Below are 27763 nucleotides of genomic sequence, written 5' to 3'. Positions count from 1 at the left end.
GAAGAGACTTTTGAGAAAGGTAAAAATTTTAATTATAGCTTACATATTTGGAATCTCGATTACCAGATCAATTTCACACACCAAACCCAGACTGCTACTTTGTTATGATCTTGGAATAACCTAAATTAAAACAAATCATTGTGTTGTCAATATTTTAGCAGAATTCAGGGAAATATGGGATAATACCATGTAAAATAAACAATAAACTGGTTCAATCATTCCAATAGAGATTTTCATAAAAATGTATAAGCTCCCCAATTTTAGGATCTCCCAGTGTCTTCTTCCAATTCAGCCCCTTTATCTCTATGGGGACAGAGCTGAGGAGTAAGTAGGAAAAGCTTTGTCAGGAGAAACAATATACTCAAGCTTATTTTTCCATGTCCTGGACAATCTTGGCCAATGGAATTCCCTCATCTCAATATTCCAAGAAGGCAATGAATTCTCTCTTTTTTTTTGTTTTCAAGTGGAAAGTTTATTTGCTGAGTACACCAAAAAAAAGGATGCAAATTCTGTCATGACAAATATGCAGATAAACGTAAAACAGTAATTTAGTTTAAATGAAGGGATATATCTTTAAATGTTATAGTGACATATTCCCAAGAAGAAGTTAAGTTAATTATACATTTCAATAATATGAAGGTGTTAATGGATTAAGTGGAAGTTAGATGGTGTGAATTTTCCTTAAAAATAGTATTCCAACTCAATTAATCCATGTCAGTTAAAACACTATAACTAAAATTTTCAAGTTAGTGCAAAAGGAAAGAAAGGAGTTAGTTACCATTTTTGTTTGAATGGTCCAGAGAAAAATGATTACCACAAATACAACAGGCAAACGACTAGGACTGGCCGATCTAGAACATAGCGTAGTATGAATTTCAGTCTCAAATTGTGCTAAATGCTCATCATAGTACATTTTGGTCCATAATGTGGTAATGGCAAGCAAGATTGCAGTTTGTTACAGAAATACAGATTACTGTTGCTCTTTTGTCTGTGTGATGTGTGTCCAAAAGAAAGGCAGGCATACTTAGGCAGGTTTTCTGAGGAGCTATTTACAGGAAGTAGTCAGGGGTGTGCCAGGTAACATGAGGCTCTCCATAGCAAGGCACTGGCTCACACTGGAGGGAAGACTATTTAAAAGTGTTATTTGATTCCACGATAGCAGCCGGGTTCCCACAACAGCAGCAATAATTGTGTGCACTGAAGATAAGAACCATGCTGGGATCATGACACCAATTATATCCTTCCATTACATGTTGGTGAGTACGAGAAACCAGCATGAGCCCACTGATAAGGTTAAATGTTTCAGAAATGTCTTGTCTAAAGATGTAGCAATACCACATGGAGAAATACCCCACCCACCAAGGTCATCTGGATCTGACCACAACAAACAAGTCACAGATTGGACCCTCAGGTGGGACTTCTTATATGGGCTCTTATATGATCTCGTGGATCTGTGGAAGGAGAGGGGCCACCATGGAGGCAGAATACCACCATTTAATCCATCTACTAAAGCTGCAAGTGGAGGATAATCAATTAGATCTGTGAAATATTTCCAAACGTTGGCATTTTCATTCTTCTGTAGACACCCATCATAAAAGCCATATACTTGGGTAATTTGTCAACTTTCACAGTTTCCTCCCAATATTGTAATGTGTTCTGCATTACCCACCTTTAATGCCACAGGAAGAGTCTTGGTCTCCATGGAATAATGACCTCTGTCAACACAGTCGCCCATAAATAATTTGTCCCTGGTGATTTCCCCCCAATTCTAGAGTTCCATAAGATCATGGAATTGATCATGAACATCTCCACAGAGGGAAACATCACAACCAACATCTCACACATTGGATTTTCGGGTTAAAATTTATTTCCTTACTCTTTTTTGCACAGGATCACACTTGGTTTTCCTTAAGTTATTTACATTTGTTCACCTGCTGGACACACTCATCCAGCTCCTTGTTGAAGGTCTTGTGGTCTGTTGCGGCTGGATCCCCTTCCCAACTGCCTTCTTCCCCCACTTCCTACCCCCTGCCCAGCCCCAGCACCCCCCCGCCCCAGCAGTCTCCCCTCTCCAGGCTGTCAGCTCCCAGCAGGTGTCATGGATTCTTGTGGCTCCATTATGTAGCATTCTCAATTCCATGCTCCACATCCAAGAAGTTTGTTGTTTGTTTTTAAAGAAAGATAATCACATGGAATAAAATATAAAAGTTCTTTCCTAGGAGGCAGCCCATCTTACATTTTCTGTTTCCTTATGGAGATAGTTGATGAATTTATGGTTAATAAATGGATCTAGTGTTTGCTCAAAAGATAGCAACCTGACACAGTATTCTATACCTTGTGTTTTTCATCTAATAAGGTAGCTTGAAAATTCTTCCTTATCTGTACATAAAGAGCTGCCTCATTCTTTCTTAACACCTGAGTAGTAGTCTGGGACTTGAAAAGTTTCCCAGGTAAGTCCTTGTTTTCAAAAGGGCTGCAGGTAGACACCAGGAGAGAGGGAGGCACTGTAGCTCTGTTAGAAGGAATGGAAGGAAGTGTTATTCCACATAGCGCTGCTTTAAAATAAAATGAAGAGAAAAAATATGAAAATGTTCTGCCTCTTCCAATGTCATTCATTGCTCATTCTATTTTAATATTAGACCTTGTATGATTAACAATATTATATTTCAATTAATACTGCAAGACTGGGAGTGTTTAATTTTTGGTAATGTCTTCTTATTTAAGAAAAAGGTCAGATAAAATCCAAAGCCTGCATACAGATCTTTATCAGAGGTGTGGTAGAAATCCATTACTATAAAGATAAATATAGTATTTCAGAAAGCTATGACATTCATTTTCTTAGAGTGTGTATAGAGAAGGAAAGCAACTTATTTTAGCCATAAAATCCTGTTACAGGATGATAAAAGGTTTGAATAGATGTCTGATATTCTTTCTAAACATAAAATTATAATAGGATAGGAAAGTTGACCCTAAGAACCATAGAATACCTATTATGTGTATTGTATATAAACCCTAAAATCTTTGATTAAATTACTGTATTTAGTCTTAAGAAGAGTGCTGTAGGATTGGTATTATTATTATATTTCTTTCATATAAGAAGAAATTGAGGTTCAGGGATATCAAGTCATTTGCTCATATCTGCAGTTGTAAGAAAATGTTCATGCTAATCATAGATCCTATGCTTCTTGTCTACATAATTTGCTACCTTTTATTTGTTTCTTAATATAAGAGTAGAAAACAAGTATAATTTGGAGTATATATACCCACACTGTTAGGATTGATTCAATGCCAAAAAGGCAAAGCTATTTGAAACCTGCCATGTTGGCTGCCATAACTTCTAGAAGAACTTTTTCTCTTAGAACAGATATAATATAGGTGGTGATTTATAGATTTTAATGTTTCCATTGGTGAGAACTTTCCTGAAATGCTTTAAAATGCATTTGTAAATAGCTATGACTCATTCAATGAACTTATCCTTAGACCATTTCTAAATATCTGCATGTATACCAATTAAACTGTTTTTTTGAAACCAGCATATACATAGATGTTTATTTATTTCATCCACCAGCACACTCCAAGGTAACCCCACCTTATAGATGGCAAGGAAAAACAAGTAGCTCTTGTTTGAATTCTAACACTCCCAACATGTGTGTTATTGAATACTCAAGACTGAGAATTAAAAATGAACTGTCAGGATTGTGTTCAATCTGTATGTGTGAATGTTTACAACAAAAGGGGGCAAACAAAAAGAAATTTGAAGTGCCAACAGCAAATACATTATGAACCTGCTGGACATTAGATATACTAGTAGCTCTTATGAATATGAAGAGTTTAGGTTAAACAAGTCTTTACAAATTACTGTTTTTAGAACTTAGCTCCAAAGTCACCTTGTCTGTGAAATCTTTCCTGCCTACCTTATACAGAATAAGTCGACTGCCTTTTCCTTATGAAATGTGTTTAAAATTGATACACAAATTTGTTTGAGCGTCTTTCTCAACTAAAAATAAGTGCCTGACTGGCAGGGATGAATTTCTTGGTTATGCATCTATCCAAATATAGTACAGCCCTGGAATCTAGATGGTAGATGTTTGTTGAAGGAATGGATATTATCTGGATTATAATAATTTTCTGATTACCTACCTACTTCCTTTTAATGTTGTAAAGACAAGATAGACTTGTGTCTTATGGCTTGTCATAAAAAAGCTTCTTTCTCCTTTTTTGAGGGAAGATTATTGACTTGAGTTATTTTCTTTTGGAATATAAAAGGGCTATATTAGCTATATATATAAAAATTTTTTGAGCAGCCACATAGGATGCCATGTATACATTTTCATATTATACCAAATTCCCTAGTTTTCCTTAGTATTTCTCCATATGAGAATTAAAAATACAGCAAATGATTCACCAACACTGACATTTCATTTTAATATTGCTTTCAGAAGAGTGGTATTGGAAGCTTAGTCTATAAATGCATGGGACTTTTAAAATAGGATATGCAGATAAAGTATAAGAAATTCAGGTAATGACTCTATTTTAATGACCCCATAATAACACACTTTTATCATAACAATGTGACAGTTATTGTAATAATGTTTTGTATCAAATTTTTAAAAACCTTGATTAAATAAATTGTTATTCAAATTTTAGAATCCCAAATAGCTATTACAAGAAGTCAAGCACTGTTTTACAACCGAATTTCCCTCCAAAAATGTCAAGAGCATTTCAATAATTACATTGTTTTCACCTTTCCTTAGGGCTCCCATTATTAGTGCAGATAATGCCAAAAACTTTTCTTGACTAACTCAATTATCGTTGAAATTACGCTCTTGAAAATTCAGAAATTAAAGCCAGCAAATATAGGCATATTTGAATTTTTCGTAAAACCTAAATTAGAGGGCAAACTCGAATCCACGTATAAATGTATCCGTTAAGGATGAAAGCATTTCAAAGTCACCAATTTTGTGTTTATCAGTCACCATGAAAATGTGCTTTTGTAGTTCTTATAAACTATATACTCCCCAAATTTGTTAAATTTTCGTAGAGTTTTGGATTTTTTCCTCCCAGGTTTGCAGTAGTTATTAGCATATGAATTGGGGTATATAACCACAAAACACTTTGATTTTCTATTCCTCCATATATCAAAATAGACAATTAAATGGACTATTGGGAAGATTTGTTGATATTCTATGAAGTGCAAAACAAGATTTAAACATTATTAGTATTACTTGAGCAACTCAGCTCTAGTTAGGGGCTATTTGTAATGTAATTTTTTTTCCATGATGCTTTTGATATAGCAACATATATTTTTTTGCTTGGGGGCTCATTTATGTCCTGTAATATGCTGTTTAAATCCATAGTTTGGCAAACTATGGCCATAGGCCAAACCTGGCATGCTGCATGTTTTTATAAGGCCCATGAACTAAGAATGTTTTTTACATTTTTCCATGCGCAAGAAAATCAAAATGAGAAGAATATTTGTGGCATGTGCAAATGAAGTGAAATTCAAAGGGAGTGTCCATAAATACAGTTTAATCAGAGCAGAGCCACTTATTTGCATTCATACTGACTATAGCTGCTTTTGTGCTCTGATACCAGAGTTGTGTAGTTGTGATAGACACTGTAGGGCCTGCAGAGCCTAAAATATTTACTATCTGTCCCTTCACAGAAAAGGTTTGCAAACTTCTTCTCTGAACCTGCAAGTATCAGCTATTTTATTCCTTTGAATTAGAAAACAGAAATAACAATATTCTTTATAAGTTTTGATTGAGAAAACCTGAAATGCCTAAAGATTTAGAAAATCAGAACAAGATTCCCTATAGAATTTGTTTGAGAAAATCAGATATAGCAAAAATAATGCAATTGTGCTGTACGTGGTACAATTCATGTTATCAGTTGTTTTGGAAATATTCCCATTTTCAAAAGCAGATTAACATGACCAGAAGAAAAGCTGAATCATAATCTTTGTGTTGCCTCTGTCTCTCTGAATTCTGGAAAAGCATACAGTCCCACTGCAGGGTTACATCCAGGCTTGACTCTGTGAGGACAATTTACTGGGGCACCACTGTCTGGTACTTAATTTGTGATATTCATACACAGTTTGTGTTCCAAAGACTCAGGAATGTTGGCACTACATAAAACAATGACAATTTGTTAACTGTTTTCATAATAATTCATGCAGATGTATGACTCCTCAAATGTATTATTTTTATAATGTAATTTTGAGTACCAAAATGTATAGCTTATTGAACATTTTGGTATGCACACAATAGAGTCTTATTTCTAAATAATTGCCTCTAGAGAAAGTTCCTTCCAAGATGTGTCTTTCTGTAATCTATGAAATAGCAGATGAAAGATACTTTGTGAATAAGTTGTGGATTCATTGCAGGTCCATCGACATTCAGTGTTTCAAATAAACTGCATATTTCCAATGTCCGAATGATCTGAGGTTCATAACTCAGTTGTAATAGGTTGCTAGAATATGAATGATGATTTGGTAGCATAGAAAAATCTTAAAAAGGCTTTTTAGTGGTGATTCCTGGAAACAACTGTTAAAGCTTTGCACTTTACCAATCATATTCTTGTCATTTACTATAGAGGCTAGGGAGGGATTTTTTTCATCTATTAAGCTGAAATAGCAATAATAACTGAAGACAAATGGACATATCAAATTATCATATCAGATGCTTCCTACTTTTTGTGCTACCGGACACCACATGTCCCTGGGATTTTCTGAGATACTAAAACCTGTAGAAACCTTGTCCAGAAAAGCAAATAAATAGTGCTTGCTTGCATAACTGCACAAGATTTCCTTTCCTTCGTATGCATGTAAATACAACTAAATAGATATATATATATACACACACACAAACATCTGTGTGTGTCTAGTAGACACAGAAATAAATTTACATATTAAGTTGACCCATTAAAATTAAATGAAATACCAAGAGAGAAAATGTAACTGCAGTAGATTTCAAAATACAGGATACACTTTTCAGAGAAAGACTCTATCCTGGGGCTTCTGTTCTCATGGGGTGGGAGGGTAAGGGTGGAAGACTAGCATTGAAAAGATACAGTGCTAGGGATGGCATTTCACAAAGGATTGTTACAGTATATATATATTTATTGAATAAAACCTGGCACATCTATCTACACAAGCCCTGTCCACCACTCCAGATGGATGAGGTACTGGAACGCTTCCATAAATTTGAAAACCTCTCATGTCTCTCTCAACTTGACTCTTTATCATAGTGACAGTAATGCCATCATATATTAGCATAATGTGATAATTCTCAAAATACTTGTGATGACACAATTTGATTCTAAGTCTACTGAATGCCTCAGAGGTATGTAGGATGTTAACCGATGTTTAAAGCTTAAGGAACTGAGGAAATTTAGGAAACAGAGATTCAAGTAAAGCAAATGATATACCTAAAATTGAACAGTTATATGTAGAGCTGAAATTTGTATCAGTTCTCTTTGGCTAATATTCTTTACACTATAAAACAATGATTAAGCTGTCAGTCTCATTTTTCCCTTTTTTAAAATCTTGATTCATATCAGTCTGCCTTGAGATCATCAAAAGCCAGTGATATCTAGTTAACTCTCCCATTTTCTTTCCTCATGTTATTGATTATTAAAATATCAATTATTTGCAGAGCTCTAAATCAATAATTCCAAATCTACTGACTGATTTTTGTTTATTTATCTAAAATCCCTATGAACCATTGAAAAGATTTCTCCAAAACTTTGATACTTAGTTTTTTCTAATGTATATATTTTTGTTCATTATATTATGCCTATGCATATTTCTAGCATTTTGATAACTCACATTATACCCAAATCAATCCATACTATACCCAAAGAAGTTAATCTTCAGTTACCCTGTGCTAAAGCAATTTTTCAGACGAGGAATATACTTTTCCATATCCCAGTTCGTGATTCATACCTTTGGAACAATAATTTCCTAGTTTCCCTTTGAGTTTTTATTCCTTTTCCTACTTTTTTCCTCATTTATTATTTCCCCAATTATGAATTATAGCAAGAGGATGGATATGAAGGGAAATGGTGACAAGATTTTCTATTTCAAAAATGTGTGTTCTCCTGACAGTTTAATTTCCTGGTCTCTGGAACAGATACCTTAATCATGTATTTTCATTGATTCTAATTAAATGTCAAGCTCATATAATTTACCTACATTCTTCCCTCTTCTATGGCTTAAGAAAGAATTTTTAATGCTATGTTTCCTTCAATTTATCTCTTAAATTGACCATCAATTTTGTTATAGTATTGGTCAAATAAGCCACCAAGTGTTCAATGTGCTTCCATAAATAAGCTTCTCAATTTTTAGAGAGACTTATCAACATCTTTAACAATTTGTTTTGAAAAGTTGTGCAAGATTGACTGGAAAAAAAGCTGACTTCCTGTGCTCTTCCAACAAACAATGTTTTACTTTATTGATAATCTCCAATGGCTTTACTTCTGCCATATGGCTCCATAACTTCTATGTCTCAGTGTTTCTGCTTCCCTTGGCATTGTTTTAATATTGGTTTGGGTAGAGCATTTACAAAACATTTTTTTTTATAATTTCATCATGCAAGCTTATATTGTCTAAAATGAAGTGAGGAATTACTACAAGTTAAAGCTACCAGTAAAGGAAAAGTTTTGGATTCATTTCAGGAAAAAATGAACACCAAAGTATGTTAGTCCCAAATAAAGTTGAAGGGCACAAAATTAAAAAAAAAAAAAAGTGTTTCTCAGTGTTCTTCATTGGAACTATTGTTAATCCTTTCTGGAATTTTAAATTAACTTAATGATATTCACATATCATACTTCTAAACATTAGATTAAAATGTGGGAAAATATGGGTCAATATTTAGGTTACTACAATGAATGATAAATGCTTAGAATAATTTAAAATAAGTAATTAAACAATTTGTTTTACCAAAAATTCCTCCGAGTTCATAAAATAATGGTTTAGATAAAATAAAGTTTTGAAGTGCTGTGTTTTTCAATCAAATGTAGGGCAATACCAGAGATTCCAATTTCAACATTTATTACTTGTATAGGAGTATTATTGCACTGCATTTTAAACAATCTTGCATTTATGTAGAGAGTTCTATTTTTGTATGTGTTGTTTTATTGTAAGATTCTGACTTAATACATGCAAGTGAGCAGGCTTTCTAAAAGTGATAGGTATAAACTTAAGCTATGAAATTGTCGATGTTGATAAAGTAGTTAACAATTATAGATGTCAGAGTGTATTCCAGAAATGCTCAGATGGTTTCACATCTAAAGAGAATTTCTTAAAAGTAGTCCAAGTGAGTTTTTTGAAATGATGAAATATATACTGTTGGAGGTTCAGTTACCTTTCCAGACCGTGGGGCATCATTATGAGTTCCAAGAAGATAATTTATTAAATCGCCACTAGGAGGCATATAGAGTTGCTTTTCGCTTGCATAAAAGTACCAACCTTTTGCCTAAGGAACAGCTTATTTGCCAGGAACGATCCATCCTTTCATTTTTTAAGTGTTTTTATTGAAGTATATTCACACACCATACAATCCATTCAAGGTATCCAGTCAGTGGCTCACGGTATAATCGCAGAATTGGACATTTATTTACACAATCAATTTTAGAACATTTCAATGCTTCAAAAAGAGAAACCCTATACCCCTTCCTTCCTACCCCCCTTATTGACCCTTAGCATTGGTGTGATGCATTTGTTACAGTTGATGGAAAGACTATTACAATAGTACTGATAACTGTAGCCCATAGTTTGCATTGGGTATGTTTTTCCTATGTACTACTCTATTATTAACCCTTTGTAATAGTGACATACATTTGTTCTAGTTATGAAAGGACATTCTTATGTTTGCACTATTTACCACAGTCATCATCTACTTTATGATGGTATTCGGTCCCATGTTTTATCCTCTAGCTTTCCTTCCAGTGACACATACAACCCTAAACTTCCTCTTTCACGCGCACTCACACACATCATTCAGTGCTGTTGATTACACTCACCATCATGAGCTCCCCTCACCTCTATCCATTTCCAAACATTTACATTCAACCTAATTAAAAATTCTGTGCAAAAATTCTGCACAAATTAAGATCTGTTTTCATTTTGACTTCAGCTAATTTGCCCTACTTTTTCACGAAAGCATTGAGAAATTTTTAATTCTATATCTCAGTCCAATTTACTAAAATCTTCTTTACTGCCATTTTAGTTTCAGGAATACAAGAAATGGCTGTTCCATGGGTACACAAGGCTCAAAGAAAATCTAGACTCTTATCTCCCTAAGTACTTACATATTTACAAAACAGTAATAGTCTGGGCATTACCACATTATTTTCCTCTGTGGCTGCTTTCATCTTAGCCATGAACTAACGCCATACTGCAGAGTTTATAGGTAGTTAAAGTTTTGCTAGATTTTACGTGCATAAAGAGTTGAATGGGAAATATTCAACAACTGCTGTAAAAATATATTGTTTCCAAAAGATGGGTATTAGAAAACATGAACCTAGTTGAGGAAGCACTGCAGATCACAGAGAAGCCTGCTCAGTCAAGCTTGTGTATTTAAAGTGTTACCAGCAGCCACTGAGGAGAGTAATGCATGAAAAATTAGAGCAGTCAGATAATAATTAGAAGATAGACTAGCAAAAATGCTTGGAAAGCACAGAGCCATATTAGAGAGCCTCGGCAGGAATTGATGACGATATAAAAGTTAAAAACAACCCAGGCCTTGAAAAGAGAAGTCATAATACCAGAAACCAATTTTAGAAACTAAAGGAAAAGAGTTGGTGTTCAAAAAAAGATATACCAAATCACCAGGATACAAAAAGCAAGAGGAAACAAAAGACTGTCTCTCTGTGAGGAGGTCATAGAATTTCTTTCTCAGTTCCATGCCCTGAAGTGTACTGATTTTAGGACCAAAAGGAAAATGCCTATTTGAAATCTGAAGGGAATTAAAATGCAGTACAGCATTCCCTCTTCTGTTTTTAGTTTGAGCCTCTGGGCAACTGCCAACCATCAGTAAAAAGCTCCTTATCTCAGGGTATATAAGTCTGGTATGAAATAGGCAGTAAGTACAAATGGGACCTTGACTGGACTTTTATATTTACACAAATCTGTTCCCTTGTTCTGTGTGTGAGCTGGAAAGACAGTGGTTTACTTAGGCTTCAGGAGCGATGGTTAGGGTTGTCTCAAGGAGAGCTTGGAATTAAAATGCTCCTAGCAAAATAGATTTTGGTACCCCTAAAAAACTACTAAAGCTTCCACCACTGAGTTAATTACTTAACAGGCCATTAAAAAGCTAGAAATGGATTTTCAGAAGTCTTTGCAATATTTTAATAAATATGTATTTTACAAACAAACACTTCCCCTCCTCCTTCTCCCCATTCCCTGAGAATCTCTAAACTGCTTTTTTAAAATTCTCTAACCTGCTCTTTATCTCTGCAAATTTGCTATTTCTAGTTATCTCTTATAAGTGATATCATGCACTATTTGTGATACTAGGCTTTCCTTACTTCACCGAGCATAATGTTTTCAAGGTTCTTCCATATAGCAGCATGTCTCATAGCTTCATTTTTTCCTGCAGCTGAATAATATTCCATTGTGTGTATGTATGACATTTTGTTATCCATTCACTTGTTAATGGCCATTTGGGTCATTTCTACCTTTTAGCTATTGTGAATAATGCTGCTATAAGCATTAGTGTGCAAGTACCTATTTGAGAGAAACCCTGCTTTCAATTCCTTTGGACGTGTGCCTAGAAGTGGAATTGCTAGGTCATATGGTCATTCTATATTTGACTTTTTGAGGAACTGCCACATTGCTTTCCACAGTGTGTCATTTTACCTTTCCACCAACAATGCACTGAATTCCACTTGCTCTGCATACTCTGCAACACTTTTTTTTAAAAATAATAACCATCATTGTGGGTGTGAAGTGGTATCACATTGTGGTTTTGATTTGTATTTTCCTAATAGCTAATGAAGTTGAGCATCTTTTCATATGCTTGTTATCTGTTTGTATATCTTTCTTTTTTTTTTTTTCGAGAAATAAATACTCAAGTTCCTTGCTGATTTTTAAATCAGGTTGCTTGTCTTTTTGTCATTGCTTTGTAAAATTTCTTTATATATTCAGGATATTAAGCCCTATCTGATAAATGGTTTGAAACAATTTTCTCCCATTCTATAGGCTGTCTTTTCCCTTTCTTGATAATTTCCTTCAATACACAGTAGTAATTTTGATGAAATAAAATTCATCTATTGTTTCTTTTGTTGCTGTGTTTTAGTGGTTGAATATACCAAGAAATTACAATCTTTCAATAGAAATGGAAATGTGCCAAGGATGTATGCATGTGCTTGAAAATAATTTTGGATATATCCAATGCCCTCTCATCAACCAGCACATTTTTATTTTCCACTTCATAGTTGCTGGTTGGTGTTCAGCTCTCTTGTAAACTCTCACTGACTAGATCTGTTATATATTAATATGCATAGAGAAATGTGTTTCCCATATCTCAGAGCATCTGCTCTTTGAAGGGCTAACCCTGTAATTTCTTTTAACCATCTGATTCAGTAAGTGATTGGAAATGCATGGCTGTGTTTTGAAACCTAGTGATGGTGTGATAAATTTATCGTGTGTATATGTGAGAGAGAGAGAGAGGTAGAGAGCCACACTTGAAACATTGCTTGTTTCTATCCCTTTCAAATATGATGTGTTAGTTGAGAAAAATTAACTAAAAATAATATATATATATATATACACACATATATACACATTTGTGTATATATATATACATTTGAAGTATCAATGTGCAAATCTGGGCCAAAAACAAGCAAATAGCAAATAAAAAACAGGATATCCTTCACAACAATGGAGTGGCTTGATAATGGTGTCACGCAGATACTTAGGCACATGAACCCTCACACCTAAAACGCTGTAACAGAGAAACAAGATGATATTCCATATACACCCCATCTGGAGCAGAAGAGATTTCACACTTATGTAGCAATAGCCATTGTTACAATATCAGTTAATTGTATCTTCATTTGAGCAGGAGACTCTGATGGTTGACTGTTTGAAATCTGGAATTTCAGATAAAATTACACTTATTTACAGGGCTGAGTTGATTCAGTTTAGGAAAGTTGTAAATAGCATTTATCCATAATTGGCTTACATATAAATGCATACTTACATAAATGCACCTGTGTGCCGAAATAGAGATTGCTTCCTTTCAGCATTTAGTTCTCATGAAAAGATGTGAACATTTGTAATATTATTACATATAATTATAAGAAAAAAGAACATGAAGAAGGCTGTTGCTTGCTTGCTTGCTCTCTATAAAAATATGCTCTGTCTTTTATATACTAATGAACTATTGAAGTATTTTAATCAACACTTTCCAAGAAAATAACTCTAATATTGATTTTTCCCAGTTTTTTTCCCAATGAGTGTGTTTTTCTGTTATTATCAAGTTTTGGATTATTTTGGTATTTCTTGTTGAACTACATTTGCCATCTAGACATCTGATTGTGGATGAGTCAAGTTAGAACTCGGTGTTCATTTCAGGGAAGGAAGGTCAGCTGATTTAGGCACTGAGCTAGTAAGGTCAACTTCACATTTCTGATCTCTGTATATATCACAGCTTTACAGTGCTCTTTGGCTGAAACTTGTAGGCTTCTCTTCTAATTTAAAAGTGCTGTTCTGAAATGTATGCCATTATTTATGGCGGGTACTAAACGGTAGCAAGTTGTTTTAGTGAAAAATTCATTAATATGAAGAAATGATTCAATACTCTATTGACAATAAAGGAGTACATCCATCCTTGCATATACAGAGCTACTCATCCTTTGGGTTAGAAGATAATGCTGTTTTATCTGTGCTCTGCTCTGATATTATTTAAAAGAACAATATTGTCCGTGGTAGAAAAAATGGAGTAAGCTGTTCTAATCACTCTTCTAGCTTCTGATTTTAAAATGGTAATGAAAATGTATCTTTCAAATCATATAGAAAGTTATTCTCATTTTCTAGGCTGAGATAATATTTGATCAAGCATGAATTGTTAATTAGTATGGTTTTGTTAATTATGCTTAAAAGTATTGCAGTTTATTTACTAAGTATATGCAATGTAATACAAACTTGACAGGAAGGAACCCAAAAAAGCCTGGGAAATGATAGTTTCCAGTGATAGTTACATCTTGAACTTTCCAAACTCTATTTGATTGCTGAACAGATGCTCTTATTTAAATGTGAAACAAGTGACATTGATATGATCATCTTTTTAGGTTAATGAAAGGTCAGATTCCAAAAATACAGCTAGTTGAACTCTCTAAGTATATTAAATATTCACAAAGCAAATAATAGAGATATTTCAAATCCTATGAATGTATTCTTCCCCAAATAGTCTGTTAAGCTGTTATGATTACTCATTAGCCAATGTACAGTTATTGGTGAATGGCCAAGAATAAAACTGGCAGCACAAACAGTGACTTTCCTTGTTCATTACACTCCAATCAGGAGCTAGCACACTATAATTCCAGTTTTTATCAGGATGAATATAATTAAGAATAGTGGAATGTCAATGTCAGGTACATAATGTCTCTACTTCACGCATCTGTGCTATGACCCCACAAAAGATTTTGGCATCTCTGTACTCGACAGTTTATTCTCCTTGTGTTTGATTTTAATTATGAACCTGTGTCTGTCAGAACAGAAATGGTTCATAATGGTTTGACCATGCTAAATCATTTACATTGTCTAATCTATCCTCATGTAACATAGCCAGCTTGTTTTTCAAGATGGATCAAAATTTAATTTCTTTGAATTGTCTTTCCTTATTGACTTTGGTATGCTCTTGGTTAAGCAGCAATCTTTTCTGAGAAATGGTTTATTGTTGCAACATTTTAAGCAAATCAATTACATTCCTGTAATGCAATAATATTACAATATGCAGGCAACCATAGCTTGCATTGTACATGACACAGTCGATTTTATGAAGCTGTAAACATTCATATCAGTGCTATTTAGTCTGTAGTAATATAATTTGAAAAAGAGATATTGGCCAACTTATGTTAATAAGTTATGTTATGTTATCTGAAAAAGCACGATATATCAGGAGCTCCCTGGAAAATAGATACCCAGGTTTTAGGTTTAAAGGTAAAATTAAAGAGTTAGTACTATAAGGGAAAATATTGAGGTGATGGTAAAATAAATAGTGATTTTTTCACTAGGAAATGACGTAGTTCAAGAAATAGGTTTGCTTATGAATGATTCTTCTGTAAACCCACAACTTCTCTAATAATAATAAGCATATTTGATACCCCATCTCCAGTGTGTTAATTAATCTTGGAGTAAATCTCCCAGGTATGTAGCTACATTCTATAGCTATATCCATCCAATGTAGCTGTACCCACCCATTTTTCTCCCCCATGTTTCTGTGATTTTTTTCTCTGACGTGTCTTGATAGAATTTATATTATATAAATTTATATAATATAAACCAGATACTGTTTTTTTTTTTTTTTTTCTTAAAACCTACCAGTGGTTTCCCATTGCACTTACAAAAGCCAAACATCTTGACATGGCTATATGGCCCTCGGTGACTCATGTACTCTCTGCCAACCTTTCCTAACTCATCCCTTCTGTTTCTTCCTTGTGCTCCAGGTAAACTGGGCTTCTATTCCTAAAACATACCATATTAATTTCTGCTTCCTGGTCTTTGCATTTGCTGTTCTGTAGTCCTGAATGCTCTTCTTCAAGTCTACCAGTGGTGACTCAGTCTCATCATTTGGGTATCAAATCAAAAGACACTCCTAAGTGAAGTTCATTTCCTGATCACCCTATGTAATACTTCCCCCCTCTACCTCTTCACATATCTTTATTGTTAATCTCTTTTATGTTCTTCATAATACTATACCAGAAATGATTGGTTGTTGTACTTGGTTATTATCTGATGAGAGCTGGGCATTGACTTGCTTTACTGCTGTATCTTTAATGTCTGAACAGTACGTATCGGAGGTATTCCATAAATATCTGTTGATAGAATGAAGGAATGAAGAATGAATCATATTCTAAGTAAGAATTTAAAAAGCCTATTACCCAGGGGTCAGAGATGGAGCGTGTTGGAAGATAGCGTGATTCTCTCCTGTTCTGGCACCTCACTGAAATAAAAGAACTTTGGTGATATTGACCTTTTTACAGACACCTCATTCTCTATTCTACCATACTCTCAACCTCCTGAGAGGGAAGCAATCCAACCTATAACTTTATTAGTGAGTCAAGCTCATTTTGAGAATAGTCAAAGATATTATCTATATTTGAAACCACCACTGCGTCACTTACATAACAGTGCTTTCTGCTAGAAAATCAATAATTCTGGACTATTATTACAAAGACCTTGGTTTCCCCTATGTAATTACAATCCCAAGTAATCTAATTGTCATTACGAGAATGGCAATACTTTATGAGATATCACCTTAAAAGTTCACAGTAACTCCCTTTTATTCAGTCGTGGTTTAAATGGTGTTCTTGCAATATATCATTATTTTTCACAGTAAATTGCATGAGATCTTATGCAGTAGCTTTAAAATTACTGCTTGTCGTCACCACTATATACAACCACATAAACAGTATGTGGTTTGTACAGTAGATCATTTTTCTCATTTGTATTCAGCAGGCTCTCAGTCTACACACTAACACCAGCTGTTAAAAAATGACAGTAGTATTTTATCTCTCACTACCAACATCCTTTATGTAGAGAAGGTTTTTTTTTTTTCATTTTAAACAATATGTGTTGCTGAATAAAGACAGAGCAGGATATAATAAAGAGTGATTTTTTTCAGGATTCATTTGCAATGCAAAATAGAATACAAATGGAAAATTTGCAGAAAAAGTCAAGTATAAGGAAAGTCATATTCTGTACATTAATCCAAGTCTGTTTCACTACTCAGAAATAGCTGAGGGTAAAATAAGGATTATCTTATCTCAAGTTGTTCAAAGGTGAATCCTAAATAGTTGAATATGTATGTGTTGCGTATAAGTATCTAAAATAAGTTTTAAGCCCCCCAAATATTTATTGGTTTCTTTCTTCACTTTCTCCTCTCCCACACTTTGTTATTCTTTCTTCCTAAACTCTTCCCATATGCCAAGAGAAACTAACACCTCCAGGTAAGGAGCATGCCTTTCAGAGAAAATGTATAACAGGTTCTGAAAAGATACATGTCAGCTATCTAAAAATGAAACAAACGTTCTTGAAACCATTTTCTCTGTTTAGCAAGCATGGATATTCCTGCTCAAACTAATGCAGAGCGCAAAGTTGGAGAGTTTCTTTAAGTCCTTGCATCTCACTGGTCGCTCTCATAGTCTTTATTAAGTCACCTCCCACAAGTCTAGACCTTAGGACAGGCCTCAAGGTCAAGGTAACCAAGCATGCTTCTGTAAAAATGTACTACAAAATGTCTGACAGAATTCTACAGACAGTCTGAAAGCTTTTTAGAGAATTTTAAATTTTCTAATCTGTCAGAATCTAAGATATCTTATGCTTTAAACAAACACCTAGGACTGAAGATGGTGCATCTAAAAAAATGAAATGTATTTAGGATTGTTGTTTGTTATTATATGATAGATTTGTACACATATGCATGCGGGTATGAACAAGAGATAATTATTGCTTGAATTAAGAATCTATTATACACCTTGCCATATAAATAATTGCAGTTTTCTTGTAGGTACTTCTATCTCTGATTCTTGTTTTAGTTTCATGTAGTTCAAACAATCCTTCTAGATGTAAATCAGCTTTATTTCAGGAAATATAGTTTCTAGGAGCAGCATCACATTAAATTTTAACCAGTTCTAATTTGATTCAGACAATGAGGATTTATATGAAGAAAATTTGAAAGTTTCCAAATTATATATACTCAATCAAATCACGTATCTATTATATATTGACATATTTGTATATCCCACATATGTATAAACATTTGTACATTTATATCTTTATTTGAAAAACGTGCATTTATACAGAAACTTCTGAAGATCCATTTCTGCTCCATTGATTGGAGGATGATCTCTAGAGAAAGTTCTGTCAGCATCTATTTTAATTGAACATTTAAAAATAAACCCTCTAACTTTTGTGTTCTTTCAAAATTCCATTGATATTCTAAAAACAGTTATACATTTGTTAGTAACACTTAACTTATCCCTAAAGATCCCTTAAGCAGTTATCCTGAGTATCAGCAATTTATCTGGAAGTCCCCTGAGGAAGCACAATAGATATTACAAAATTTACTGTATATCCTGTAGAAGAGCCCCATTAGCTGTCACTGGGAAGCATTTAATCTCAGTATACACCCACTGCTGACACACGTGGGTATCTGGTTTCTAAATTAAAGTGGATCAGAAAGAAATTATTGGACTGAGAAAGGGAGATAAAGAAATCTAGGGGAATGAGCAGTAAAAAGGGAGTCATAATTTGGGAGTTAGAAGGGAGTCATAATACCACATTTTCAATAGTATTTCTTGATCTTAGAAGACAAATATCCTTGTAGACCTTATCTTAGTTTCTCAGTTCATCAGAGTGATAACGGGGATACATTTAGGAGGTATACTGTATAGATTACCCATAAATATGAGCAGAGTTAAACCATAACCTTGAGTCATCAAGATTGGATTAGTCATTTTTCAACATGTTCTTTTTAAGTAGGTGTTCTAGTTTGCTAGCTGCTGGAATGCAACACACCAGAGATGGATTGGCTTTTAGTAAAAGGGGATTTATTTCATTAGTTCTTAAGAGGAAAGGCAGCTAACTTTCCACTGAGGTTCTTTCTTATGTGGGAAGGCACAGGGTGATCTCTGCTAGCCTTCTCTATAGGCCTCTGGATTCCAACAACTTTCCCAGGGGTGATTCCTTTCTGCATCTCCAAAGGCCTGGACTGAGCTGTGAGTGCTGAGATGAGGTATGCTGAGCTGCTTGGGCTGTGCTACGTTGAGCTCTCTCATTTAAGCACCAGCTTATTAAGTCAAACGTCATTCATTGCAGCAGGCACGCCTCCTAGCCGACTGCAGATGTAATCAGACACAGATGAGGTTCATATACCATTGGCTCATGTCCCCAGCAACAGAACTAGGTGCCTTCACCTGGCCAAGTTGACACCCGAAACTAACTACCACAGTAGGCAAGAAAGACTATCGTGTATTTTAGAAATATTTCCAATGAAATTAAATGCCCAATTTTTAATTTGCTTTATAAAGGGATCCATTTGGTTACCACCATTTACTATATGGCATTGTGTATTTTCATACTTTTGTTTTTATAAACAGAAACACATCATTTATTCATTTTCTTATGATCCATAGTTAATAAGGTGCCTGCCATATAGGTGTTCAGTAACCTTTGTGGCCCGAATAACTAAGTTAAATCCCTTTTTGTACGTCAAGACAGTTGAATATTGGTAGATTTCTATGACTCACTATAATAAATCCACAATTATATGAAAAGCCACTAAAATTCTTTTCTTGATTGTGACTAAAATTGGAGGATTTGGGGATGGGGTGCTTATATTTATCAGTTGGATAGTATGGAGGTCAGAAACGATGTAAAAACTATAAGCAAAAGCTTGTAAGAAACTACAAGCAAAAGCTTAGTAAAAGAACAAACTTGCCTTATTATGTACTTTGCAAGACTACTAGAAAATAAACATCTTGGTGTTTAAACAAAGATTATTTCCACCTTTATATGTGGTTGAGAGACCATTAGTCTTGGCCCAAAAAGAAGCAATGGAGTTCTAAAAAAGTATGCCTATGTGCTAGGTACTTCTACGGAGTACCTAAAAAATACCTCCATATTTTATGTCTACTCATGGCCAGGCAACATCGATTATTAAGTAGTCATTTAAAAGGTTGTATATGATTATAAATGACCAGTGTTGACACTGCAGAATATGAAAAGCTGGGGTTACAAATTTTTCCTTGGCTCTAGTTTCTAAAGTCTTCCAGTATCCTGTACATACATGCACAGATGCAATTTCAATATGTCTACACTCTTCATATGACTCCCATTTCTTTTCATGTATTAAAAAAAAAAAAGGCAAGAAGGGCAGGCCATGGTGGCTCAGCAGGCAGAGTTCTCGCCTGCCATGCCAGAGACCTGGGTTTGATTCCTGGTGCCTGCCCATGCAAAAGAAAAAAGGCAAGAAATGTAGATACTAGTGAATGTGGAAAAGAATTCTTTAAGATTCAGGCAAAGAATTAAGTGTAGGGATGGTTTATTCTTACAATAACCACTTATGAGGCACTTTGTTCCAGGTATTTGAGAAAACATATGCCTAGTGAGGTTACTCAAGTGAGACCAACGTTACAATTAAAGCATCAAATGCAAGAGTAAATAGAAGCTGGTAGAAGTAATATTTTAATAGGTGCTTGATTTCTTTTCTTCTGTGTAGCAAACCTGAAATTCCACACCTTAAAAGGGATTATGAAGTATAAAATCTTGGTATAGGAGAATGGTTTAATTTTTACTTTTCAGAGTCAGACCAATGAGCAGAGAAACATGGAACAGAAGAGAAAGTCAATACATGGATATTAGAAAGCAAATTGAGAAGAGAAATGAACTGGTAGCAAGCAGGTTTAAAGTGATATATTTCTGAGGGTTCAGGAAGACAAGAGAAAGAAATATAGAAGGTAAAGATAAGGAGAGTTTAGGAAAGAGACAAGCTGCATCAAACTGTGAAAAGCAAGGCTTGAAATGTCAGAATGAAGCACAATCAAAACAAGAATGAGGAATTCAGTACTTGTCAGAGTGACAAAGGGCTTGGTAGATTGTAATAAAGATAGTCCAGGACACTACTAGACAAAAAGTAAAAACATAAGGATGTTGTGGAGAATTCTAGCTGAAATTAGCTGCTGTCTTACTGTTATTGTCATAATAGTTATTTATATTAAGTGGTACTGCACTGATAGTCAGCCTTTGTTGGATCAAGAATTTGAAAACCTTCCCACATCTGAAATGTAGACTAAATAAACTTGTGGGCTTTTCCCTTTACTGTGTGAGAGTTGGACAATTAGAAATGTCATTGCCCAAACATTTTTGTCTTTGATTTTTAACGTGGAGTCTGACTATAACTCACTATTCTATGGAAAGAAAAATACTTCATAGGCCTCTAAAAAGAAACTTGATTAAATGTGATTTTGCGTACATTATTGGTACTTATACTTGTAGACATATCTACTGTCACATTTGAAACCGTATTTCTTTAACCTAAAGAGACAGTTTAGAAGTACAATTTAAAACAGCGCCTTAGAGCTGAACTGCCTTGGCTTGGCAACCTGATTTTGCCCTATTCTATCTGTGTGGCCTTAGAATAGATACCAAATCTCTCTGTAAAGTAGAGGCAATAATATTACTCACCTGTGAGTTATTATATGAAGATTAAGTGACTTAACAGTAGGGTTGTCAGATTTAGAGTGAGTAATAAATAAATAAATAAATAAATAAATAAATAAATAAATAAAGACACCCAGATAAATTTAAGTTTCAGGTAAACAACATATATATTATGGAACATTTAAACTTAGCATAAGACAGTTCTACTAAAAATTATTTATCTGAAATTCAGATTTAACTGGGTGGCAATCCAACTTAATAGATGTAAAGTACTTTTAACTATGAAGACTGTTACTTAGTCAACAATATGTACAAATACTTTCTTGTAAGGTCTGTGAAATAAGGTCATGTGGTATATCAGTCCATTTTCTTTTAATTACACCATCTAGGGTCAGTCCAACAGTTGTTCTTATTTGTAGCTGCACTGAAGAGGGCTATGATTGGCCAGTGAATGCATATGCATTTAATGAACTGTTTTCAAAGTTCCCTGAGTTTTTTAAAAAATTCATTTTAGGAAAAGATACATTTTTAACACGAAGAAACTCTCCTGTTGACAATGATAGTAGTGTAGTGATGATGAGAAATCTACTACTGTTAAAAATCTATGCAATTTGTTGCACAATTACGACAATAAGGTAGGAAAAAATGTTGAGATGAGAGAAAGTCTAAGAGAAGCTATTCCAGTTGTCTTCCACATGTAATTTATAGGAATTTTCTAACCCAATATCAGTTGTCTATTAGATAAATATGAGAATAGCTAAAAATTTACTTCTCCTTTCCTTTGGATTCTTGTTCCTCTCTTCTGCTTTTCCTTTTAATATTGAGAATCCAATGTCTTTGTTGAACATCCCCTCAAACCCACTAATTTGCCAGGTATTAAAAGTTAGCTATGGAGTGAATTGATTCTGGGTCAAAGTGTTCAGGTATTGTAATTTTATAAGGGACTTTAAATATGAAAGGTAATAGAAGTATAGCCAAAGGAGTCCATGATTGTGAAAAGCAGGTCCATACTTTATGCCAGATGACCTGCATATATACTTTTACATCACACCACTTAGACATAAGGTAAAAGTGTAGCTCATTGCTCAATTCATACTTTATAAAGTAAAAGAGTTATGCTGTGTATCAGGTGGTTGTTTTTTCACATTTAAAGTATCCTCCAGGTAATATTTCATTTTGTTTTCATAACCATATTCCTCACTTTGTTTTTCAATAAATAGAGGTGATGGTATTACTTCAAGTTTACACTTGGAAAAATTATAGCATAGAGAATTAGTTTGATGGTAATCACCCAGATAGGGCCAATACTTAAACTGAATTCTCATGAAGCCTGATCCATTGTAAGTAAGCATTCTCTTTACGAATGCACTGCAAAGCAACAGCAAAAGAAAGAATAGTTGATAAGTTGCTGAAGTAAGAAAGACAACATAACATGTCCATAGGACTAAGGAAAAATACGTAAATTTATTTTATACATACACACACACACACATAATCTCCTTCTAGCTTCCACAAGCAGATTTCAATGGAAAGCAAAAAGCATTATTGAGCACCTAGTGTACACAAAGCTTTGAACTAGAGTCAGGGAATATAAAAACACAGGCATTGTCCTTGATGGCCGTACAATATAGAGGGGGGAAGAGAAGTTCACTAAAGGATATCATATAAAATAAATTCAGATGGTCATAAATCATGCTTTGGGAGTCAAAGATCACATTTAAAGTACTTGACACTGAAATGAAAAATTTATACCCCCAAATAATTGATACTTAATCTCTTTTACCGGAAAAATGATTTTATTCCAGGTTTTACTGGAGACAATTACAAGTGACTGTCGTTGGTTTAGTTTCAGAGCCTGCGCAGTGACAGCACACAGTGGGTGTTCAATTAACTAGCGTGGGATGTTGAAAAGAATCCATGAATCATAAGACAGTAATGGACCTAACTCAGCTATTATGGTAGCAGGGAGAACATATAATTCATTTTTGCCTGACACTGACGAAGTGTCCTTTTGCTTTCTCAGGCAGTCACTGAAATGAATAAAACTGCTCTGATGATTATTTAGAGTTCTCTTAACCTGTTCTTTTTTATCTTTAAGCATTCAGTAATTCATGGGAACAAAAAAGGGATTTCTAAAAATTTATTTTTAACTTGTCACCTTTTTTGGCTTTTGTTTTGGTGTTTTGTCTAAAGGGTAAAACATCACATTTGACCATACATATCTTTACTATTGTTGTTAATTTATTGATTTCTTGCAGAGTGCTATGAGCTGTGGTAAGTGCTCATTTGGCATTGAACTCTTTGGCTCCTGGCAGCTCCTGAAGTTATTCTCCTTATTTACGTTTTGCAGGTGAGGAAACTGGAATTAGAGAGGTCAACTAACATGGCAAGAAAGAAAGCACTTGAGGTTTTGCCTCAAGTCACCTGGCTTTAACAGAAAGCCCAAGCTATTAATAATTTTGCATTGCCATTTAGAAAACCCAGTACTCAGTTTTAAATATTTATATGTGCTGGACCCCTACCCCATATTAATGTATACTATCTCACTATTTCATTAGCAAGTTTACCTTACACCATTCTCATATCTCTTTCATGCCCTGAGAACTGTTAAACCCTAAGAAGGTGTACAGCACTTGCAACATTATGTTTTTTAATAATTATTTTAGATTTGATTTTTACCATGGGCTTATTGAGAAAAAACGTTGATTCTGTATAAGAGGAGAAAATAAACTGGTGATCGGTGAACATGTCAGAACCCTTGTAGCAAAGAGAAGTTGTTTCTGAGGGTGGAGATCATAGAAGCCTGAAAAAATACTGATTCCTGGCAGATTTGACATGCGTTTGGATCTCTGTGGATATCACTACCTCACTGATGACAAGAGGTTCTCTGGCTGGATGGAAATAGATATGAATTGCTCCAGTGGTGTTGCCCACAGATAAGGTGAAGGCATTTTCAGACTAAATGCAGCTGGCAGAGGACAAACGAACCTGCCAAAGATAGGCTTTTTATTTCAGGGAACTTTTTGTTGGTTCAGACCTGGTTCTTGGCCTTACCTCCTCTTAGCCTTCCATATGTGGCCTCCTACTGACATATTTTATGTTTCCAGTATTTGAACCTTTGGCTTTTCCTATTGATGCTATTCACCTTTCAAATATCCTCAGGTCTGACTCTTCCTTAGCTCACAATTGCTTTCCTGAAGTCAGCAGTTTCTCTGACTTATGAGACAGGGAAAATGTTTCCAGCCCAAGATATAGATACAGTCTGATCTCCAAGATGCATCATTGTGGGTGAATTATTCAAACCTATTTTTTAAAGGTCCAAGGGAATCTAATGTGTTGGCAACGTTCTTCTTTTTCTTCCATGTTCTGGTTCTCCTGTCAAGTACATATTATTCTGGTTCCTACTCTGGATCATAACCAAACTTTCAAAAGAAGATGTTTACTTAATGACACCTGAACATCTATGAAAAAGAGGAATCTAGTCTGGGTTTATGTGCATTCCTCTAGATACAAATTAGTTACAAAAGTAGTTCTCAGACTAACCTAAGGCAATATGTAAGATTCTACAAGGGCTCCATTTACTAGGGTAATTTTCCAGAAACCTGCAATCTCCAGATGGGTCCCTGGACTAGATAAGTCCTGAAACCTATAGGGCCCAGCCTCTCCTTAACATCAGCTATTTCAATGTCCCTATCCCATATTAGTGACAGCCCCTTCCAACATGAAATAGTTAGAATGGGCATGGCCCAAATGCCAATAAAGAGTGGGATAGAAAGATCAAAGGTGATGATGAGTTATACAGAGAAGGTAGGGTTTAACAAATGATTATGAGTGCTGAATCATTAAATTGATATTTCTTTTAGTCTCCAGTATCTTAGAGCATCTAGGAATAAAAACCGAAAATTATGGAATTGTAACCCATGCCAAACACTGAAATCGGTTCTACAACTAAATGTGGTACTGTGCTTTGAAATTTATTGCTTTTTTTGTATATGTGTTATTTTTCACATGAAAAAAAGTTGATTGTGATGATAAAAAAAATTATTCCTTCTAGCCTCCTATTTCTGGAGCAGCTAGAAGGAAAAATCTGAGATGATGGTATGGTAGCCCATGACAAACTCTGCTATCTGTCCTGTAAAGTTATTTGTTGAAGAGTGCTTTGAAAACTATTGCTTTTATCTTTCTTTGCTTTGTATATATGCTACATTATATAATTTAAAAAGTTAAAAATGAAAAAAAAGTAGTTCTCAGACTTGAGTAGCATCAGCATCACTGGAGAGGGTGTTTTAAGATGTAGATTCTTGGGTGACACCCTGGAGATTCTGCTTTAGAACGTCTGGGCAAGCCTAAGAATTTGTGTTTCTAACAAGTAAATTCTCAGGTAATGCTATAGCTCCTGGTCCATAAACCACATTTTAAGCAACTCTACTGTAGAGTAGTATAAGTATTGATTTCATTTACCTGTTAATCAGATGACAAACCCAATTCAAATGGGTTTGAATAAGACCAAGTCTTTGGTGAACCATTTAGTAGAATTTCAGGAATTATGGTTTAAGGCATATCTAGATCTAAGACCTCAGAATCTATTGTCAGGAATCTGCTTCTGTCTAACTCTTGGTTACTCTGGCTTCTCTTAGGCTGGCCACCAGAAGACCCAGGCATACATTCTAATCGTTCCTTACCCCTTGCGAAAGAGAGCATCTCTTTCTCAATAGCCTCACCTAATTCTGGGGCTGACTTTTCTGGCACAAATTTAGGGCACCACCCACCCTTAAACCAAATCCTGAGTCCAAAAGAATGAAATAATTATCCAGGACTTTAACATGACCAGAAGGACTAAAGAAAAGCAAGGAGCTAGGGTTTGATATGATTTGGTACTGTGATCTTATGTGGGCAAAAATAAATATTCATTCTAATCTAAAAATGCAAACTCTTTGAAGAGAAGGAAGGATGACACAATCGAATGTCTATAAAACCCAGCGTGCTGTCTAAAACATATAACTCCTTAATATATATTTGTTAAAAAAAAAAAATTTTTGTGAATGGTAAAATAAAAGTAAAATGAGTTAAAAATTTAATTGTAATTAGAAGTGTTGTTTATGAATTAACGTGTTCTTAGTGGAAACCAAACTTAGAAAACACAGGTTAAAAATTAAATGTCTAACAAATGAAGATATTACCGATTTTCCAATGTAATCCATACCTCTAAATGTTATTTAGAGATAATAACTTAAATTGCTGGGAAATAAATAATAAGCATAAAGGCATGGAAAGAAGGGGAAGGAAGTTAATTTCATATTTGTAGGAATAGAGATAGAAATACTTGCTTCCCCTAAAGCAAAAACACACCTAGTACTATCTCCTGAAAACTAATCTAAATTCATACAATTGGCATCATATTCTACACTTGGTCATTGACAGTAAGAGACACTCACTCCCCAGCCAGTTAAAATTTCCCCCAAGTTGCTCAGTCTTTCACACTGCTGCCTCCTGTTCTGAACATTTCAAAAGAAAAAAAAAAAAAAAGAAAGAAAGAAACAACTGAATGTTCAACATCTGTAAAACATACATTTGGGAATAAGGTTGAAAATGTGAAGGATCCGCGAATGTTGTTGACACCGTAGGTTTGAGATTTCTCAAAGCTTGCTCCTAAAAATATTCGGTAGGGCTGCAACAGCACAGGATGTAAAGGTGAAGGGATGTTTAAAGTGTCAGTCCCAAGAATATGTAAGTGCCATCCTCGAGGTAACATCCGGATACATTTTCACCCGACTCATTCTGAACACAGAGGTGGTGTTTAACTTGCATTTATTTTCATTTACTTATTTATTTCTATCTCAAGGTTGACTGTGCCTAGAGCGAGAGTGGGGACAGGTGGGGGAGAGAGAGGCTGAGTGTGAATTGGGCACCGAAGCAGCCCTCCAAGCACCTTCCTTCTTCTTTCACTGAGAAGAAAAAAAAGAAAGTCGCCACCACCAAGGGAATCAGCTAAAGGGACAGGGGAGGAAAGGCTGCCAACCACATACTGACCTGCTTCTTTTTCCTGTAAAAAAAATCTAGGTGACAATAGCAAAAAGAAAGAAAAGAAAAAGAAGTTCAAAACAGCACTCTTTAAGGTTGTGTTATAAGAGGTTGCAGGGACTTTGAGTTCACTTTTCTGGTGGCAATTTATGATCTCTCTCATCAAGGGGAGCAAAAAGCTTTTGAAAATATAAAGCAGAGGCAAAATGACCCTTCTAGGTGCTCTCCACTTCCGAGTTTACCATTACTGTCATAATTGAGTCCAGTTCGTGAGAGATCAGAGAAGAAATCATCTTGAGTTCTGTTCTAGAACTAAACCCATTATTGGAGTTTGCTTTAAGAGACTGGACTGAA

General features: G+C 34.8%; 1 protein-coding gene and 1 pseudogene across 1 annotated transcript in view; one reads left to right on the top strand and one right to left on the bottom strand.

The window, feature by feature from the left end:
- LRP1B (LDL receptor related protein 1B) overlaps positions 1 to 27763 on the top strand; it is a 1945542-nt gene that overhangs the window by 623271 nt on the left and 1294508 nt on the right. The window lies entirely within an intron of this gene.
- LOC143676783 (serine/threonine-protein phosphatase 2A catalytic subunit beta isoform pseudogene) lies at positions 1050 to 27140 on the bottom strand (annotated as a pseudogene).

Source organism: Tamandua tetradactyla, chromosome 3, assembly GCF_023851605.1.
Source record: "Tamandua tetradactyla isolate mTamTet1 chromosome 3, mTamTet1.pri, whole genome shotgun sequence".
Lineage (NCBI taxonomy): Eukaryota > Metazoa > Chordata > Mammalia > Pilosa > Myrmecophagidae > Tamandua > Tamandua tetradactyla.
This window is presented reverse-complemented; position numbering and strand designations above follow the sequence as displayed.